The 15,649-nt window shown below is 45.2% G+C and overlaps 1 protein-coding gene across 2 annotated transcripts in view; it reads left to right on the forward strand.

Moving 5' to 3' along the window:
• The window catches only part of NLN (neurolysin), a 119,219-nt gene that overhangs the window by 44,932 nt on the left and 58,638 nt on the right, over positions 1–15,649 (forward strand). The window lies entirely within an intron of this gene.

Consider the following 15,649-nt stretch of genomic DNA (forward strand, 5'->3'; position numbering starts at 1 on the left):
GTGCACACGCATACACTCTGTCGCTGTGCTCTCTCTCTTTAAGGGCTATCTTGCCCTGCATTGCTTCCCTTCGTATAATTCCTATCTGGCATCTGTGGCGGGGCAGAGGATCTGTTCCTCTGCACTCCACGGCTCCATCTGCCGGCAGGAATTCCCCTCTACAGGTGCGTTGCACCTTTTGCTGGGTTCTTTCAGATTATACGCTTGTGGAGGATTTCCGCAGTGTCAGCGCGCATCCTGTGCGCTGACCACGGAAAGAATTCCACAATCGTTACAGTAAGTCCTTTAAATCACCTTTCTTTCCCATTCTGACATTCAGTTTGGAGTTCTGGAGATTGTCTTGACCACACCCCTAAATGCATTGAAGCCCTCAGCCAATCAGTGAGGAGCAGGAATGTGGGAGGGAGATGGCAAGCTTCCTTCTCGTCGTCAATGTAACAGAGCCATGCTGACTGCGATAAAATTTATCACAGCAGAAACATTTCTGATTATATTGGAATGCTTGCAATGCATTGTGAGGTTGTAGAATACATAATAAACACAGAGCAGTGGGTACATTTTATTTTATGGCTGACAATCCCTTTAATATATCTACTTGCATAGAGACCAGGTTGGTTCTGTTAGCCTGGCTAATTGATTCTGTACTGGCTGGTTGGCGTGGGTTTACTGTGATGGTTCTGGTTTGGTTTGATCTTGGTGGAACTGTGCTGGTGACTAACGCTAGCCTTCCTAAACTGGGTTTGTTTGACCGGTACTGGCCTTGCCTTGAGGTTTTTGGTGCTGGCATTAGCCCAGCAATACAAGACCAAGCCAATGGTAGCAGACATCAAACCAGCAAGCTCATGCAAGCCTAGGAAGGCCCTTCTTATCTGGCACCGGTGCCAGCATGGTGTTAACTGCTGATGTTGGCCTCGCATTGCTTACCTGATACTGTGTGCTTGTTCTGGCCTAGGTGGGCAAGTGATGGCCCAACATAGCTGCCGAATTGGTGCTCGCCTGGTTTAAGTTGCTTTTCTTGATACTGACTTAATATTGCTAGCCAAGTGATTGTTCAGTTTGCGGTCAAAGCAAGTCTGGCATTTCCAATGGAAAATAAAACACAGTCAGCAAGAGATTGCGTCTTGTCCTGCTATTACACATAAATGGATCCACCGCTCTGGATAATCGAAATCACAAAACTGTTTTTGCTGTGCATTTTATAAAAACAAAAATGTCTGCTTTGCTTTTGTTTTTTTGTAACCTACATTATCTATTTTATTGTCGTACTAGTTGTAAACATTAGCAAGAAGTTTTGAATCAGGATGATAATAAGTAATAAGAGTAAGCTTCGGCTGTTCAGCCTTCCTATGACATACAGGATTTAAGTCTAAGGTAGCCTTAATAGCCGAAAGCTTATTCTTCAAGTAACACTGAAGTGAAAAAATAACGTATAATGTAATAATTTGTATGCCCCCCCCCCCTGCGTTTGCTGTAATGGGCTGAACTACTGTTGCCTGCTGCACCTGAGCTATCTCTTGAAGGCATGCTCTCCATGTCCACCTCCCCGAGACATGCCACACAGAACCACCCTGTCCAGAGAGGTGCTCCTAATATGACCCACTTGCCAAGGATCCCCCCCTCGACAGGGACCCCCTACAGACTCCCCCCTGTGGAAGGCAGTCAGCGCCCACATCACCCACCTGGTCAGGGAAACCAGATACTCCCAAAGTAAACGCCGCCATAGAGGGAGAAGGGCGGGAGCCCAGGTGAAACTCAAGAGCAAGGGCCTACGCTCTCCCATCCCTGCCATCCTGCTAGGGAATGTCTGCTCACTCCCCAACAAGGTCGACAAACTGCTCCTACTACTTGGCAGTAAGCCCTCGTTAGGCAGCTGCACCCCGGTTCTCTGCTTTACCGAGACCTGGCTGAATGACGGTATTCCTGACAACTCCATTGGGATGCCAGGCTATGACCTCCTCCGCGCAGACCGCGACCAAGCACTGTCTGGGAAGAGAAAAGGTGGAGGCATATGCTTCTACGTTAACTCCACCTGGTGCTCCAATACCACCACTCTCAGTATAATATGCTCCCCTGATGTGGAGTTTATAGCCATAAACTGCAGGCCTCAGTATTCCCCCAGGGAGTTCACCTCAATCGTATTCTTTGGAGTCTATATCCCCCCTGACGCAAACACAAAGAATGCCCTGAGTGCACTCAGCGACAGCATCATCAAGTGGGAAACTGCCTTCCCAGAGGCCCTCTTCATCATATTGGGAGACTTTAATAGCGCAAACCTGCGTCAGGAGTTGCCCCACTTCAAGCAACACATATCCTGCCCCACCAGGAACGCAACACCCTGGATCATTGTTACACGACAAGGCCACCCAAGGTGCTGCACTGGGGAACTCAGACCACAACCTAATCCACCTGATCGCCACCTACAGAAGGCACCTGGAAACTACAAAGCCCGCCGTAAAGATCATAAAAAGGTGGACAGCCGAGGCTAAGACGGAGCTACAGGCCTGCTTCGATTGCACTGACTGGGCGGCCCTAGAGGCACCCTCCCTGGAGGAATGGGCAGAGAACATCACCTCCTACATCAGTTTTTGCGAGGAGATGTGCGTTCCTTCGAAGACCTTCAAGATCTTCCCAAATAGCAAGCCGTGGTTCAACAGCAAGCTGCGCCACCTCCGGAAAGTCAAGGAGGAGGCGCACAAGCACGGAACCGTAGACTAGTTCAGGGATGCAAGGAACGCTCTGAATCATGAATTGCGGGTTGCGAAGAGGGCCTACTCTGACAAGCTGGGCCACTCCGTCCAGTCAAACAACCCACGCGAGGTGTGGAAAGGCCTCCGAGCAGCTACGAACTTCAAACCACCCCCCCCCTTCAGCATGCGACCCCCAGCACCTCACTGGCCGAGGAACTAAACAAGTTTTACTGTCGGTTTGAACACCATCCCAAACAGCTGGCTAACCTGGCACCCTCAACAAAGCCCTCCCCGCAGGTCAAGGCTGACCTAGTGCAAATAGAGGTCCAGGAAGCAGATGTACTCCGTCACCTCCGCAGACTCAATGCCAGGAAAGCAGCCGGCTCAGACGGCGTGTCACCAACTTGCCTGAGAACCTGCTCGGACCAGCTGGCTCCCCTGCTCACCTCCCTTTTTAATAGGTCCCTGGCGGAAGGCAGTGTCCCCTCTTGTCTCAAAGGGGCCACAATCATACCGGTCCCAAAAAAACCAGGCAACAGAGCTCAACAACTTCAGACCTGTGGCCCTCACCCCCATAGTCATGAAGATCCTCGAACGTCTGGTCCTTGCCCACCTGAAGCGCCTCGCCAGCCCCCTCCTCGATCCACATCAGTTCGCATACAGGGCCAACAGGTCCGTGGTCTGGCGTACATCACGGAACACCTTGAAAGACCAAACTCCTACGTTAGGATCCTGTTTTTGGACTTCAGCTCGGCATTCAATACAATCTGCCGAAATATATTGATCGACAACCTGGCACATCTTGGAGCTGGCACCACACTCTCTGCGTGGGTAAAGGACTTCCTCTCAAATAGGACACAACTGGAGAAGCTCGGCAACTGCTTCGCCAGTGTGAGTATGACCAACACAGGTGCTCCACAGGGGTGTGTTCTATCACCTCTCCTGTTCTCATTGTACACCAACAACTGTACCTCCTCCGCGGACTCCGTAAAGGTCATTAAATTTGCGGACGATACCACTATCATTGGGCTCATAGGTGAGGCAGGGGAACACGATTATCATAGCGAGACTGAGAGAATCTGCAGATGGTGCGAGGACAACAAGCTCGTCCTAAATGCAGCCAAAACAGTGGAATTGATCTTGGACTTCAGGCGACCCCCCACCCCACACACACACACACACACACACACACACACACACACACAACAACCAATCTTTATGAACGATATTGAAGTGTCCAGGGTCCCTAGCGTTAGGTTTCTGGGTACAACCCTAACGAGCGACCTAAGGTGGGCGCAGAACACCACCAAAATCCAGAAGAAGGCTCAACAGAGACTATTCTTCCTGCACCAATTGAACAAATTTGGGATGCCTCAGAAGCTGCTGTCCAGCTTCTACACTGCCACTATTGAAGCGACCCTTTGCTCCACCATTATCGTGTAGTATGCAAGAGCAACCGCCAGTGACAAGTATAAGCTTCAAAGAGTTATCAGCTCAGCGGAAAGGATCATTGGCTCTCCTCTGCCACCGCTAGACCTCCTCTACACCACCAGAATGAAAACAAGGGCTAACAGGATCTCCCAGGACCCATCTCACCCAGGCTGCCGCTTCTTTAAGCTCCTCCCATCGGGCCGACGCTACAGGACCACCCGCCCTAGGACTAACAGGCGTAGGGACACCTTTTTTCCCCAAGACCTCCTGCTGAACTCCTGCCTCTCGTCGGCACGCCAGTCGCTCAGGTCAACTTAGCCAATTAGCCTGGTCAAGGCACACTGGATCCCGGGCCTGTAAAGAACCCAGCTATTACCCTGGTGCTCTTTTTGGCAGAGCTGTACTCAAGGTGCGGACTCTTTCAATTAACTTACTTATCCATGAGCAGCACAATATCCAAACACGGAGGATTTCTGCTGATGAGCAAACCGCATATTGTACTGCATAGACCGTTACAAATGTGTAGGAACTGCCTGTCTCGTACTATTTCCTGTCTTGCTTGTATTATTGCTATTTTCTACGACTGTCTCGCTTGTTATGTTTATGTTACTGTCTATTGCCTGTTGCCACTGCCATGTGAACCACAACCAAATCCGGGTTCGATCTCGGTCGCACTTGGCGAAATAAAGATTCTGATTCTGATAATTATTAGAACATTAGCTGCAAAGGAAATAGTATATTTCAATGACAAGCCACACTCTGTATTGTTAACTATAAAACAAGCAGAGCTAAGTACCCCTTTAACTTCCCTGCAGTATAAAATCTTATCTAAATTTGTCTCTGACTGTTTCTTTGATGTATAAGTGCTCCAGAAAACAGCGACCCAAGTTGGGTTGGAGAGTTCAATGAGGCTCTTTTGCATAGATAACAACTGAAGTTTCTTAACCACTTTACCCCCACGCGTACAGATTTCTCCGTCTCTTTTTCCATCCTTTCACCACCAGGGATGGAGAGATCCGTACTTTCAGCGCTCCCGCCGCTACCCACGCTCCCGCTCGCTCTGGCACGCCGCCGGCCGCTCGCCCGCAGATCAGTGAACGGGAAAATCCATTCCCGTTCGTTGATCTAAGCCCCGCAATGATCCGCTGCTTCTCTCCGATAAGCAGCGCGATCATTGCGAAAAAAAAAAACTTTCCCAGCCTCATAGCACTTTCTGCAAACGTCCGGAAGGACGCTTGCAGGTCGCATTAAACAAAATGTTACTGTGGCCATCTTGTGGCCAAACAGTAAAACTACAGCCTAAAGCATTTTTCACATACAAATAAATTAGTTTTATACAAACAATTAACTCCTTACCTCCCACACTCCCCAATTATTTTTTTTGTAATTAAAAAAAAAAAATTACAATTAAAAAAAAATACATAAATAGTTACCTTAGGGACTGAACTTTTTAAATATTTATGTCAAGAGGGTATACCACTGTTACTTTATAAACTATGGGCTTGTAATTAGGAATGGACGCAAAACTGAAAAAAATGCACCTTTATTTCCAATTAAAATATTGGCGCCAAACATTGTGATAGGGACATAATTTAAACGGTTTTATAACCAGGACAAATGGGCTAATACTTTTCATGGGTTTTAATTACAGTAGCATGCATTATTTAAAAACTATAAAGGCCGAAAACTGAAAAATAATAATTTTTTTTTCCACATTTTTTCCTATTTTCCCATTAAAACACATTTAGAATAAAATAATTCTTGGCATAATGTCCCACCTAAAGAAAGCCTAATTGGTGGCCCAAAAAGATATAGTTCATTTCATTGCGATAAGTAATAATAAAGTTATAGACGAATGAATGGAAGGAGCGCTGAAAGGTGAAAATTGCTCTGGTGGTCAAGGGGTAAAACCCCTCAGTTGGGAAGTGGTTAAACTGGATCTGAGATAAACTTTTACTCATTGCATAATTGTGTTCCTTTCATATAGTTTATAGGGCATTCCTCAAGCCAAATACTTTTTTGTTTTGTTTTAATACTCTAATTCCCTATAAACTAAACAACCCTCTCCCACAGCTTTTTAGAGTGCCTTGGCTATAGCAAGGCTTATGGAAGCTCAGTCTGAGCAGGAGGAGGAGGAAGTTACTAGCCAGAGATTTCAGAGGCAGAGGGGAGGAGGAAAGGGGACTGAATTTGTCACATTACACACAAGCAAGCTGATAGCATCTCCAGCCCTCAGCCTGTGACAAACAGAACATGGCTGCCCTCATTGTATTGAAGGAATAAATAATCATAAATTATTGAAACTGTTTGCAGCTAGATTTGCTGTGCAAACTATCTAAACTTTAGATAAGACATATAGACAAGTTACTTGTTATCGTTAGTTTTTCATCTTGGATCCACCTTAACTCTTCCTGTACTGGAAACAATATGAAATTATCTGTGCTACTAATGTTCTATTTCTTAGCTGTACTGCACATACAATTCATTATCTAATAAGTTTATTTTCACTTCAGATTCCCTTTAAAGGGGAAAAAAACAGTTTAACTTACCTGGGGCTTCTAGCAGCCCCCTGGAGCCATCCTGTGCCTGCACCGTCCTCCGTCCGAGCCCCTCCATAAAGCAGTGGCGCCCCCCTCAAAGCAACCAGCTAGCCTGAGGCTACTGCACATTTGCGGCTCTAAGCCTTGTGCACCCTAATCCCGCTGCCAGTAGCGTTCTGCGCATATGCAGTAGCTATTTTCACATAGTGCCCATTTGCCGAACCCTCCCGGCTGCAGGAGGATGGAGAGGCCAGCTTTGCCGAGGTCGCTGCTGCTGACTGGAGAGACTCGGACAGACGGCACAGGCACAGGATGACTCAAGGGGCTTGCAAGAAGATCCAGGTAAGTTAACTGGTTCTGGACCGATGCAGAACAAATCTACTTCCAGCAGGTGGGGCTCTGACTCGACGTAGATTCGACTGCTTCTGAATCACGCGTTACTGCCGATCTCGCCATTCTGACGCCTCTATGATGGCAAAGTGTTGTCAGCCGGGCAGGAGCCACTTTCATTGGCTCCTGACCGCATGATCACGGAGAGCCAATCCCATTGGCTCCCATTGATAGACAGCGTCAGGAGCCAATGAAAGCGGCTCCTGCCCGGCTGACAGCACTCTGCCATCATAGAGACGGCAAAAAGAGGAGCCTGAGGTGATGAGACAGCGTTGTGACTGGCAAGAGCAGCGGGTATGTGCGGCGAGTCGTCGAGAGGCGGCATTTTACCGTACCAGCAGTCTCTGATCCTTAAAGAGGAACCGTCGCGAAAATCTTAAAATTTAAAACACATACAAATAAGAAGTACATTTCTCCCAGAGTAAAATGAGCCATAAATTACTTTTCTCCTTTGTTCCTGTCACTCACAATAAGAAGTAGAAATCTGTCATTACTGACAGATTTTGGACTAGCCCATCTTCTCATAGGGGGTTCTCAGGCTTTTCTTTTGTCCCCGGCTTACGAACACTCGACTTACGAACGACCCGCCGATACGAACTCCCGCCGAATTGCCGTGATTACATCACGGTGCGGGGGACTACCTGTTCATCTGCCCGCTCTTTGTGCAGAATAGGCGCAGCGGAAGCCACATGGAGACTTCTCACCTGTTCCATGTTGGTGAAAGTTCTAAGAGTGCTCCCGTGAAGCTGCGCGGCCCGTCCTCTCTCGCTTCACTGTTCCCCAGCGGCTCCTCTTGAGTCGCATAATGACGCAATTTAGGAAGAGCCTGTGGCGGCTCCTCCTGATTGCGTCATTATGTGTCCGTGCTGCAATATATATATATATTTTTGAGAGATACCTTGTTGGTATCTTTGGATAAATGATGATTGTACCAGAACCCTCATTGTCTGTGTTTTCTCATTTTTAAATGATTTTAGATTTTTTTTGTGTGAAGGTGTATTTAATAAAGATTTATACATGGAAGTTACAACTGGTCCATATGTACTGTAAATTTATCATTTCTCAGACAGATGATCTTTTTCTTAAAGTGTTTACACAGTCACTCAATGACCAAGTTTGTGAGCTTTCGGGTTCCTGGCATCAAAAATGTGTGAATGGAAGCAGTTTATCCACCAAGGAAATCTGATTGGCTGTTTGTGGCCTCGCCCCTTTAGTGAATTTGGACCCCAGTCACCCAATGACTAAAGCAGGTTTGAAGCCTCTGCCATTACCAGTGTAAGAATGGCAGCAGTTTAAATATTCCCCTTAAAAAACAATAGGTGAATTTCAATTGGCTATTGTAGGCTCCACCCACTTTCCTGAATTTTAATCTCATTCACTCAGTGACCAAGTGTGCCAAGTTTGAGAACCCTGCGATTAACAGTCTGAATGGCTACAGTTTACATTTTTCCATTAAAAATGAATGGCTGAAATTTGATTGGCTGTTTTATGCTCCACCCACGTTTCCTGGATTTGTAACTTCAGTCACCAAGTGACCAACTGTGCCAAGTGTGGGGACTCTGGCTTGAATACTGTGAGAATGGCAGCATTTTACATTTTTTCCATTGACATGAATGGGTGAAATCTGATTGGGTGTTTGTAGCTCCGCCCAGGTGTGCAGGGGGGCCGCGAGACCCCCAGAACATATCATCCCAGGTAGTAAGGGATCTATATACCAAGTTTCGTTCAAATCGGTCAAGCCGTTTTCGAGTGATCGCGGCTCACACACACACGATTTTATATATGACCAAGTGACTTGACTTTAGGGCAGCCATCTGCTCAATTAACTTTTTCTCCAAACTTTTCACCTTGGTGATATTTTAACACATTAACAATAGAAACCACTAGCAAGCAAGAAAATACTCAGAATAATTTTGCAGGGCTGTGGAGTCGGTCCAAAAATCCACCGACTCCGACTCCTCAGTTTAGGATTCCACCGACTCCGACTCCTCGACTCCGACTCCTCTAATTTGCATATTACAATTTTGTTGATTAAAAGTATGTAACATGAAATTCGTCTCTTAACTGCCAACGCTTAGGAATTTTACAAGACAACTGAAGTGAAAAGGATATGTAGACTACTATATTTATTCCCTTTAGACTAAAACTAGTCCTTGGTAAGAGTACTTGTAAAAGGTACAAACCGGAACAAAGAACATCTATCAGGCCTTAGGCAATGTAAGTGTGGGTACATGTAAGAATGATGTGCAGGTACTCTGCAGGGGAATGAGGAGATTGTAAACAGACAACACCTCTGTGTTCAATGTGCACAGCATTCTCAGTTGATTCCCTGCAGCTCTGTGGGGAGTGCATATGTAGAGTATAGTACTACTGTGTAACAAAGTAAACCTGAGACAGATGAAATTAAAGTTTTATACATACCTGGGGCTTCCTCCAGCCGCCTTCAGGATAATCAGTCCCTCGTTGTCCTCCTCCACCACCTGGATCTTCTGCTATGAGTCCAGGTACTTGAGCCAGTCGGGCGTAGTGCGCATGCACACACTCCGCCGCCAGGAGCATACTACACCTGTGCAGCACTATTGCGCAGGTGCAGAATGTTCCTGGCTGTGGGAGCGGCATGCCGGACAGCGCTGACTGGCTGAATTACCAGGACTCATAGCAGAAGATCCGGGTGATGGAGGACAGCAAGGGACGGATTAGCCTGAAGGGGGCTGGAGGAAGCCCCAGGCATGTATAAAACGTTACTTTTCATCCGTCTCAGTTACCCTTTAATTTGTAGTCACCAAACCAAATTTTAACATATCAAATTAGTTGATTTCATCAGCAAAGGGAGTGCCTATATTTGCATAAATCAGCATCAATGCAGAATTATTTCCATCTCGTTGACCATCTCTATTAGTGACACAGCTACACATCAGGCTTTATTCTTACAGCATAGATGTTATTTAGTATATATAAGAGATTCCTGTGTACACATCATATATACAGTCACAATCAGATATGTATATCTGACCTTAAAAATACGGGGACTGCTTTATTGAAGCAGCACACAAGTAACTCATTTTGATTGGTTTATTTCATTTTTGTGGACTAAGCACAGCTATTACTGTATATATATACTGTGTATATATATATATATATATATATATATATATATATATATATATATATATATATATATATATATACATTATTTTTAATGACTATTATCTGAGAAATAGAACATTTTATCATATTTTCTATTTTAATTACAGTTACAAATTCATTAGGAGTCGGAGTCAGTGCATTTTTTTCCCGACTCCGACTCCAGGCACCCAAAATTGCCCGACTCCACGACTCCGACTCCACGACTCCGACTCCACAGCCCTGTAATTTTGACAGTACTTTTAAGAGGCACAGACTAATTAACAAGCTCATGGTGACCCAGAACTCATTGGGGTGTGTAAGGGACTACAATGGTCCTAAAAGCCCCCTTACTAAGGTGTTAAGAAAAACAAAAGTTTGCTTTCCTAAAGGGTACAATGGTTAATTTGCATATATTCAGCAGTGGTGCCTGGGGGACATCTCGAGCTCACTCCAACCTGAATTATCGCAAATTCTTTCTGTTTTAGGAAAGCAAACTTTTGTTTTTCTTGACAGTACTTTTAAACCTACTTTTTGGTACTTTTTCAATTTCAAAGTGCTGAAAAGTTTTAAAAAGACTGTGTAACAAATTTTTCAGCCTTAGTTCTTCTATCCTATAAGTTCCTATGCCTGTTCTAATGTGCTCTGGCTTACTGCAGCCTTTCCTAATTGCACTGTATCTGTAATAAATCTTATCTCCTTTCCTCTGTCGTGTCTGTCGGGCTAAGGCTTGAATGTGTGGAATGTGCAGGGCTGCTTGTGATTGGATATTGGCGGCACGGTGGCGTAGTGGTTAGCTCTCTCGCCTTGCAGCGCTGGGTCCCTGGTTCGAATCCCAGCCAGGGCACTATCTGCAAAGAGTTTGTATGTTCTCTTTGTGTCTGTGTGGGTTTCCTCCGGGTACTCCGGTTTCCTCCCACATTCCAAAAACATACGGATAAGTTAATTGGCTCCCCCTAAAAATTGGCCCTAGACTACAGTACTTACACTACATCATATAGACACATGGCAATGGTAGGGATTAGATTGTGAGCTCCTTTGAGGGACAGTTAGTGACAAGATATATATATATACACTGTACAGTGCTGCGTAATATGTCGGCGCTATATAAATACTAAATAATAATAATAATAGAAGCGATACACACCCTCTTCAGGCCCCCTGCACACTCTGTATGACTCACACACTCTGTTTATGTGAGCCTATTACAAGCTGGTTAGCTTGTTTGTAAACACTGCCTAAAACTGTTAATTACAAGCCAGGATTGCAGCAGAGAGTGGCAGAAACAGCACAGTGGGGCCCAGGAGAAAATAAGGAATAGAACGGTATGCTTTTTAGTGTAAGAATATTAGAGCACAGATTCTCTTCAAAGAGAAAATAAAATTGTCTCCTAGGAGAAGACTTAGGAGAAAAAGTCAATTGAATAAGGGCATATGGGATTGATTCACAAAAGGGCGGCAACATTGGCCACCGCACGGCAATGTTACCGGCCTATGTTACCGGCCTATATTGTACATAGTAACACTCGTTGCGCTGATAGAGCGACAAGCGTAACCGTAGTGACGCACGTAAACAGTGTACAGCTCGTTAGGAAGTAGTGTGGTGCAGTGTTGTGTAGTGTACATATAGCTACCTCTTCTCGTCGACCATCTTCCTGTCTCCCTTGCAGCTCTGTGCTTGCTAGAGATCCAGGCTTCATTGTTTTCTGGTCTCTGGGTAGCCATCTTCTCGTCTGTTTTGCGGGTTTGTAGTCACCCCTGACATCTAGTGGCCAAGTATGAAACTGCAAGGGAAACAGAAAGTGGCTCCCCTGGATGAGAAAAAAATGAAACCTGGACATCTAGCAAGGAGAGCTGCACGGGAGACGCTTCCGGGAATGAGGAGAGGTAACTATATCCACCCTCACACACACATGACTCGCATATAAGCCGACCTCCCTCCCCCCTTTTGGGACACTTTTTTTTGTCCCAAGATTTTGACTTATTATTATTATTTAGTATTTATATAGCACCGACATATTGCGCAGCGCTGTATAGTGAATATATATATATATATATATATATATATATATATATATATATATATATATATATATATATATATATATTTTGTCACTAACTGTTCCTCAAAGGAGCTCACAATCTAATCGCTACCATTGCCATATGTCTATATTATGTAGTGTAAGTACTGTAGTCTAGGGCCAATTTTAGTGGGAGCCAATTAACTTATCTGTATGTTTTTGGAATGTGGGCGGAAACCGGAGTGCCCGGAGGAAACCCACGCAGACACGGAGAGAACATACAAAATCTTTGCCGATAGTGCCCTGGCTGGGATTTGAACCAGGGACCCAGCGCTGCAAGGCGAGAGAGCTAACCACTACGCCACTGTGCTATGCGAGTATATACAGTACAGTGGCTTGCAAAAGTATTCGGCCCCCTTTAAGTTTTCCACATTTTGTCACATTATTGCCACAAACATGAATCAATTTTATTGGAATTTCACATGAAAGACCAATGCAAAGTGGTGCACACGTGAGAAGTGGAATGAAAATCATACATGATTCCAAACATTTTTTACACATAAATAACTGCAAAGTGGGGTGTGCGTAATTATTCAGCCCCATGAGTCAATACTTTATGGAACCACCTTTTGCTGCAATTACAGATGCCAGTCTTTTATGGTATGTCTCTACCAGCTGCACATCTAGAGACTGAAATCATTGCCCATTCTTCTATGCAAAACAGCTCCAGCTCAGTCAGATTAGCTAGACAGCGTTTGTGAACAGCAGTTTTCAGATCTTGCCACAGATTCTCGATTGGATTTAGATCTGGACTTTGACTGGGCAATTCTAACACATGGATATGTTTTGTTTTAAACCATTCCATTGTTGCCCTGGCTTTATGTGTAGGGTCATTGTCCTGCTGGAAGGTGAACCTCTGCCCCAGTCTCAAGTCTTTTGCAGACTCCAAGAGGTTTTCTTCCAAGTTTGCCCTGTATTTGGCTCCATCCATCTTCCCATCAACTCTGACCAGCTTCCCTGTCCCTGCTGAAGAGAAGCTCCCCCAGAGCATGATGCTGCCACCACCATATTTGACAGTGGGGATAGTGTGTTCAGAGTGATGTGCAGTGTTAGTTTTCCGCCACACATAGCGTTTGGCATTTTGGCCAAAAAGTTCCATTTTGGTCTCATCTGACCAGAGCACCTTCTTCCACATGTTTGCTGTGTCCCCCACATGGCTTGTGGCAAACTGCAAATGGGACTTCTTATGCTTTTCTGTTAACAATGGCTTTCTTCTTGCTACTCTTCCATAAAGGCAAACTTTGTGCAGTGCACGACTAATAGTTGTCCTATGGACAGATTCCCCCACCTGAGCTGTAGATCTCTGCAGCTCATCCAGAGTCACCATGGGCCTCTTGACTGCATTTCTGATCAGCGATCTCCTTGTTCGGCCTGTGAGTTTAGGTGGACGGCCTTGTCTTGGTAAGTTTACAGTTGTGCCATACTCCTTTCATTTCTGAATGATCGCTTGAACAGTGCTCCGTGGGATGTTCAAGGCTTTGGAAATCTTTTTGTAGCCTAAGCCTGCTTTAAATTTTTCAATAACGTTATCCCTGACCTGTCTGGTGTGTTCTTTGGACTTCACGGTGTTGTTGCTCCCAATATTCTCTTAGACAACCTCTGAGGCCCTCACAAAGCAGCTGTATTTCTACTGACATTAGATTACACACAGGTGCACTCTATTTAGTCATTAGCACTCATCAGGCAATGTGTATGGGCAACTGACTGCACTTTAGATCAAAGGGGGCTGAATAATTACGCACACCCCACTTTGCAGCTATTGATTTGTAAAAAATGTTTGGACTCATGTATGATTTTCGTTCCACTTCTCACGTGTACACCACTTTGTATTGTTGGTCTTTCACGTGGAATTCCAATACAATTGATTCATGTTTGTGGCAGTAATATGACAAAATGTGGAAAACTTCAAGGGGGCCGAATACTTTTGCAAGCCACTGTCAGGGCTGGAACCCACAAGAGCGTTTTTTGAGCATTTTGGCAGCGCTGCGATACGCTAGCGTTTTGCCAAAACGCTCAGCTGATGTTAATGGACGGGGCAACTTCCACAGGAGCGTTTGCGTTTCCCAGAAATGCAAACGCAGGACCTGCAGCATTTTGGGAGCGTTAGCGCTTCAATGTAAAGTATTGAAACGCTAGCAGAAACGCTCAGCAAAACCTAAACTGAGCGGTTTTGCTAGCGTTTTGCGGTTCAGCACACTGTAACAAAATTAAAAATAATTCACAGGACCAATCAGGATAAAAACGCGAAACGCAAAACGCTACACAACCGCTGAGGAAAAAAATACACTGTTGCAAAACGCGACCGAAAACTCGCATGAATCCGCTTGCAAACCGCTCAGGCAAAACGCCAGCGGTTGCGTTTTGCGTTTACGGATTTCAGTGGGTTCCAGGCCTAAATGGTTCCAGCAGGAAGAGAATTCTAAAGGAAGTGAAGGAGAGTCAGAAAAAGAAGAACAAAAAAAGAGGATACCGCCAGTGGGTCAGAAATCAACCTAATTATTAACATTGTAATTAATCTCACCCCCATACACTTGGACACACATAGCTTTTTTTTTCTCCGCAAAAGGCTTTCATTTGCACCAATCTGTGGTCTGGAAAAATTTACAGTGTTTAAAGATCTTAGTTTTTTCTTGAAGTGTATAGCCCTGTCAGTCATTAATGTTCGAGGGTAAAAAAAAAGTGGGGAGGGTGAAAGGTGTCAGGGTGATGATCTTGTTCGGAACTTGGTGGATGAGCAGTTGGGTGACGGAGACAGGGAGCGCCTCAGAAATCTAGAGGACCAACTTGATGAGGCAGCCATTTTTGAAACAGTAGACTGAATATTGTACTGGTTGAAGGCTCTGCCTTTGACATAGGAGACCAGGGTTTGAGTCCTGGCTGGTACCTATTCAATAAGAAGTCCTTGGGCAAGACTTCCTAACACTGCAGGGTGGCCCCTGAAGCGCTCCCTTAGTGGCTGCAGCTCTTGAGCGCTCTGAGCTCAAAAGGAGAAAAGCACTATACAAATGTTAAGATTATTAGGATTAAGATGCTGAGCATTTAAACCTAGACCCCACAAATGTAAGGGGAGAAAAAAAATCAAAATTTATCCCCCCCCCCCACCCCCCTCCCAAAAAAAGTCAAATGTTAGAAACGTTCCAGGACTTGGATCGATGGTTCTTGGATCTAAAAAGACCACACTGGAGCATATCCATGAGTGGTGATAAATTTACAACTGTATAGCGACAAGTCCTTGACAGTTTGAAAACAAACGACAAAATTATTATATGTCCTAGTGATTAGGGGGGGGGGGGGGGGGGGGATGGGGCAGGCAATGAGGTGATCCTAAAGACTGAGTACTATAGGAGCGAGATGTTACGCTTATTAAGTGATGAGAGCATATATCAGAGATTGAAGGA

This window comes from Hyperolius riggenbachi, chromosome 1, assembly GCF_040937935.1.
Source record: "Hyperolius riggenbachi isolate aHypRig1 chromosome 1, aHypRig1.pri, whole genome shotgun sequence".
Lineage (NCBI taxonomy): Eukaryota > Metazoa > Chordata > Amphibia > Anura > Hyperoliidae > Hyperolius > Hyperolius riggenbachi.